Raw genomic sequence first — 6,000 nt, 5'->3', positions numbered from 1 at the left:
CCACTGTGCAACCATGCCGCCCATGTTGCTGCTTCTCTAAGACCAAGCTGCTTTTCTTCTACTCTTCAACCACTACACTCCTACCCTCTGGAATTACCTGATCCCTCCACCGTGTCACCTTCCTCCCCACTTTTAAAACCCTCCTCAGAACCTTTCCCCTAATCTAAGTTGCTTTGAGCTGCTTCTCAGCACATGGTGAGTGGCGCAGTTGTTGTTTCTTGACCTGGAAATGCTCAAAACTGAGACTGAATTCAGCGTTTCATTCCTCAGCAGTACTATCAATTATCTTGAAAAGATGCAGAGCAAAAAGAAAATAAATCTTCAATGCTGAAGGAGAGCTAACTGAAGAAAATCACAGATTAAAGTGAAATGAGTACAATGTACAAGCTATAATAGATGCTTTGAAGCTAGTGTTATTTGAATGACTTGAATTTAAATATCTGAAAACTGTATTCTGGCTTAGAAATGGCCTTGGGCGTGAAAAATAAGTTCATGCTCTAAGCTTGTCATGTGCTGTAAACCAGACATAAAAATCAAGCTGTGTGAATAGGGTTTTTAAAATGTTTTATGAGGAGCTGAGCATTGCCTCAATCGCAAAGTATTTCTCAACAGAAAAGCAAGAAAATCAAACAGTGAGTTCCTGTCAAACTAAGGGTGCTAAGAGAAGGTGATAATGATATGGGATATACAGTCTGTGGAGATTTGCTGTGTGAATTGCCATCTCTGGCTTGCAAGTCGGAAATTCAAGATGTAAACAGACTGTGCTCACTTGGCACAAGCTGATGAGATGTGTTGGGCTGCTAATCTGCTGCAAACTCCTTCGTCAGTGCTCAATTTTCTGAGGTTAAACAGCAGCGCAATCTCAGTGTGCTGCCTTTTATTTTCTGAATTATGCTGTGGCGACCCTTTGGAAAAATAATGTCAGGAAGGACAAGGTCACATTCTCCCAGCTGTGTTTGACAGTGCTGTTGCTAATAGTAACAGCATTTAGACTTTTCCTGATGCCCCATTGGTAAAGTCTCTACCTGTTGCAGCATGAAAGAATCCAAGAACAGCTATTTGTATTTGCACAGCATCCTTAAGGTGGAAACAAAAAATCCCAAGGAGCTCCATTCAGACAGAATCAGGAAAATGAAAATCTAAGCATGTCAATCTAGCAATAGTAATTCTAATAAATCTAGCAATGGAATGGCATGCGATTGATCAGTGACTGTACTCCAAATTTCTATCGTCCTCCTTGCTGGAAAGTACATGTGATGGACCCAAGATTGTGTTTTAGTTATGATGCCTCTTAAGTTAAATAGCCTGCCAACACTATCTGATATACATTGGAAGAATAGTTCGATGGACAGCAAGGTGGCACAGTGGTTAGCACTGCTGCCTCACAGCGACAGGGACTCAAATTCAATTCAGGCCTTGGGTTTCTGTCGATGTGAAGTTTGCACTTTCTCTCCATGTCGGCATGGGTTTTCTCCCCCAGTCCAAAGATGTGTAGTTTAGGTGGATTGGCCATGCTAATTTTCCCCTTAGTGTCCAGGGATGTGTAGGTTAGTTAAGACCACAAGACCATAAGACATAGGAGTGGAAGTAAGGCCATTCGGCCCATCGAGTCCATTCCACCATTCAATCGTGGCTGATTTCAACTCCATTTACCCGCGCTCTCTCCATAGCCCTTAATTCCTCGAGAAATCAAGAATTTATCAACTTCTGTCTTAAAGACACTCAACGTCCTGGCCTCCACCGCCCTCTGTGGCAATGAATTCCACAGACCCACCACTCTCTGGCTGAAGAAATTTCTCTTAATCTCTGTTCTAAAGTGACTCCCTTTTATTCTAAGGCTGTGCCCCCGGGTCCTAGTCTCCCCTGCTAATGGAAACAACTTCCCTACGTCCACCCTATCTAAGCCATTCATTATCTTGTACGTTTCTATTAGATCTCCCCTCAACCTCCTAAACTCCAATGAATATAATCCCAGGATCCTCAGACGTTCATCGTATGTTAGGCCTACCATTCCTGGGATCATCCGTGTGAATCTCCGCTGGACCCGCTCCAGTGCCAGTATGTCCTTCCTGAGGTGTGGGGCCCAAAATTGCTCACAGTATTCTAAATGGGGCCTAACGAATGCTTTATAAAGCTTCAGAAGTACATCCCTGCTTTTATATTCCAAGCCTCTTGAAATAAATAACAACATTGCATTTGCTTTCTTAATTACGGACTCAACCTGCAAGTTTACCTTTAGAGAATCCTGGACTCGGACTCCCAAGTCCCTTTGCACTTCAGCATTATGAATTTTGTCACCGTTTAGAAAATAGTCCATGCCTCTATTCTTTTTTCCAAAGTGCAAGACCTCGCACTTGCCCACATTGAATTTCATCAGCCATTTCTTGGACCACTCTCCTAAACTGCCCCTCCACCTATCTTTGTATTATCGGCAAACTTAGCCAGAATGCCCCCAGTCCTGTCATCTAGATCGTTAATATATAAAGAGAACAGCTGTGGCCCCAACACTGAACCCTGTGGGACACCACTCATCACCGGTTGCCATTCCGAAAAATAACCTTTTATCCCAATTCTCTGCCTTCTGCCTGACAGCCAATCGTCAATCCATGTTAGTACCTTGCCTCGAATACCATGGGCCCTTATTTTACTCAGCAGTCTCCCGTGAGGCACCTTATCAAAGGCCTTTTGGAAGTCAAGATAGATAACATCCATTGGCTCTCCTTGGTCTAACCTATTTGTTATCTCTTCGAAGAACTCAAACAGGTTTGTCAGGCACGACCTCCCCTTACTAAATCCATGCTGACTTGTCCTAATCCGACCTAGTTAAGATGTTATTGGGATGGTGTGGGGAAGTGGGCTTGGGTGGAGTGCTCTTTCAGAGGGTTGGTGCATACTCGATTGGCCGAAGAGCCTCCTTCTGCACTGTCAGGATTCTATGATTCTATGTGTAAGGCTATCGGGGGTTTTGGAAGAACATTTCGGGCAAAAGGGGATAAAGTGAGAAAAATGTAATTAGCAGCATAAAATTAATCAGGATTCATTCTTTTCCCTCCCGAATTTCATCTCTCATTTCTCTTATCTCTCTGTGGCCTAGCAGTAAATGGACAGCAGCGGATGGGGCAAAATCAACAGAAGCTGCAGGGGTACCCTTGCAATTTCCTGGGCCAATCCTCATTCACTCATCAACAGGGTGCCAGCACTGAGCGTGTTCCTGCAAACCCGTTCACATATTTGGAGGTGGGAATACACTGACGCAATTTCCACTTCATTACTGATGCACTTTGCCAAGACATGCAGCAGGATCTTAAAGGGCACGTGAATTTTTATTGTGTGCCTGCAGAGCAACAGCGGAATAGAGTTCGGAAGAGCAACTAAAAACCCTTTCAATTCCCTTAAGGTGAGAAAATCTCACAAGCTGCAGCAGGAGCAAATATCTCCAGCAGCTCCAAACATCTTTATCCGACAGCAGCGCAGAATCCGACTCACTTCAGTGACAACTGTTTTTCTGAACACATTTTAATGAAGAAGTTTCACAGTTAAGAATGATATATAAATACAATTGTTGTTGATGATTGATGGAGGCAAGTTCATTGTGAAATATTCCCAGAGATAAATGAGCTGCTAGCACTCTGGGATGGATTTCACAGGGACATTCCATCTCGTTGTGAGATGGTTTTCAAAGGAGCTGGATAAAAGGCGAGCTGTTTTTTCTGTTGCCATATTGGGGATGGAGCACAATGTCAATGGAACAAAGGAGAGAACAAATTGCTATCTAATTGAGTATCTCCACTGGCCATTCTTATATAAACCACTTGATGAGAACTTTACAGACTTTTAATTTCAAAGACCCCGGCATATAAGATTGAAAGACCTCTATTAATTTAAATGAATGTTTCATTACAAGTTAAAACCAGAGAGCAAATTCATCTCTGACAGTGAGTGCACACAGTAATCAAAGAGATATGGCCAACTTTAAATGTCAAAAGTGTTTACCCTTTTCATACATGCAGATTCTTGATTTATATTGGCCTGCTGTAACATTTTGATTAATGTTTGCTTATAAGCAAACATTAGACTAATCTTTTGCCTGAGGCCCCCTGTTAATGTTTAATGAAAGGAAAGAATCAAAAAGTGATTTGAACCAAGTCTACTGCCGGGCACTTACTTACAATGTACAATTCTAACTATTGAAGTCTATTTGTCCTTATTGGATCTGAAATAAAATATTCCGTATATCTAGAATTGATGATGACGCAAAGTTGGAAGGCACTGAAATGAAAAGTGCAGCCAGAAACAAAAACCTACAAAGCAATACAGTTGTTTAAGTAAATGAGTACAACTTTGGAGTTCAATATGGACAAGTATGAAAGGTCAGAACCCTTTGGACCTGAGAAAGACAATTAAAAGGCATTTTCTTTTCACAATAATTAAAAACCAGTGGATGGTCAAAGAAGCAATCAAAATACTTTGAAAAGGCATTTGATTCAGTGCTGCACAACAGACTCGTGAGCATTGAATAAAAGGGAACTGCAGCAACATGGACACAGAATTGGCTGAGTGAATGGAAACAGATTAGTGGTTAGTGGATATTTTTCAGACTGGAGGAATGTTCGCAATGGAGTTCCACATTGAAACCTTGCTCCTCCAGATATATGTTACTGATCTGGACCTTGGTATACAGGGCACAACTTCAGAATTTCTGGATGATATGAAACTTGGGCGATTTTTGAGCTGTGAGGAGGATGACTTTCGCCCGGCACCAAACTGGGTGTGCTGGAAGCATCACTGAGGAGGCCCAAATCGGGCTTCACGTCAGGCACAAAACCTCGTCTGAGTCACCCGACCGGCGGCACCTAGCGTGATCTGGATCACACTCTCAGTGGGCCTGATCCAGGTAAGCATTAAATATGTGCAGCTTAATGGAGGCCACATCCTTCCGATGCCCGGGAGACACCAGCAAGACCTCAACGGGCGGCACAGTAGCACAGTGGTTATCACTGTTGCTTCATAGCCCCAGGGACCCGGGTTCGATTCTGCGGCTGGTTTAGCACAGGGCTAAAGAGCTGGCTTTTAAAGCAGACCAAGGCAGGCCAGCAGCACAGTTCAATACCCGTACCAGCCTCCCCGAACAGGTGCTGGAATGTGGCGACTCGGGGCTTTTCACAGTAACTTCATTTGAAGCCTACTTATGACAATAAGCGATTTTCACTTGGGTCACTGCCTGTGCGGAGTCTGCACATTCTCCCCATGTCTGCGTGGGTTTCCTCCTGGTGCTCCAGTTTCCTCCCACAAGTCCCAAAAGATGTGCTGTTCGGTGAATTGGACATTTTGAATTCTCCCTCAGTGTACCCAAACAGGCGCCGGAGTGTGACATCTAGGAGATTTTCACAGTAACTTCATTGCAGTATTAATGTAAGCCTACTTATGATAAAAATAAAGATTATTAAACAAGTGCGAATTAGTACTGGTCTGCACAAATAGAGACCAGGCATAATGGCCACTCTGGGGGCCTTGGAGTCCCCCCAGGTGGTTATGAAAAGGGCAGGGCAGTGCCCTGGCACACCCCATGGCACTCGGTCATCTTGGTAGTGCCAATCTGGAACCCTGGTAGTGCCAACCAGGCACTTCCAGAGTGCCTGGCTGGCGATGCCAAGGGCTGGGGCCTGAGGAGGGTATTGCCCATGAAACCGGGGTAAAGGGGGTATGAATGGTAGCGGGAGAGGTATAAAGGAGCTTCAGAAAGGTTGAGGGTGGAGAGGGGGTCCTGAAAGGGGGCATGGGATGCTTCAAAGTGGGTGCCCTCAGCCACCCCATAGCAGGATGTGCTCACTTGGGGGGTTGTCCATGGGTGGGGGTGTGGGAGACTCTCAATCTCACTTAGAGATCAGGACACCTATTCAAAATGGCACCCCGATCTCTGAGGAGCTGGTCTCGCCAGTGAGTTCAGTTCCCCACTGATGAATAAAATTTCTTAGTGTGGGAAAGATTGCGGAGAAACTC

General features: G+C 44.3%; 1 long non-coding RNA gene across 1 annotated transcript in view; it reads left to right on the top strand.

Moving 5' to 3' along the window:
* The first annotated feature begins 4,595 nt into the window (after positions 1-4,595).
* Positions 4,596-6,000, top strand: part of LOC140386045 (uncharacterized) — a 266,317-nt gene continuing 264,912 nt past the window's right edge. Inside the window, exon 1 of the long non-coding RNA XR_011933558.1 lies at positions 4,596-4,894. This is a non-coding gene — a long non-coding RNA (uncharacterized lncRNA). The remainder of the gene's footprint in view (positions 4,895-6,000) is intronic.

The sequence above is a fragment of the Scyliorhinus torazame genome, chromosome 11, assembly GCF_047496885.1.
Source record: "Scyliorhinus torazame isolate Kashiwa2021f chromosome 11, sScyTor2.1, whole genome shotgun sequence".
Taxonomy (NCBI): domain Eukaryota; kingdom Metazoa; phylum Chordata; class Chondrichthyes; order Carcharhiniformes; family Scyliorhinidae; genus Scyliorhinus; species Scyliorhinus torazame.
This window is presented reverse-complemented; position numbering and strand designations above follow the sequence as displayed.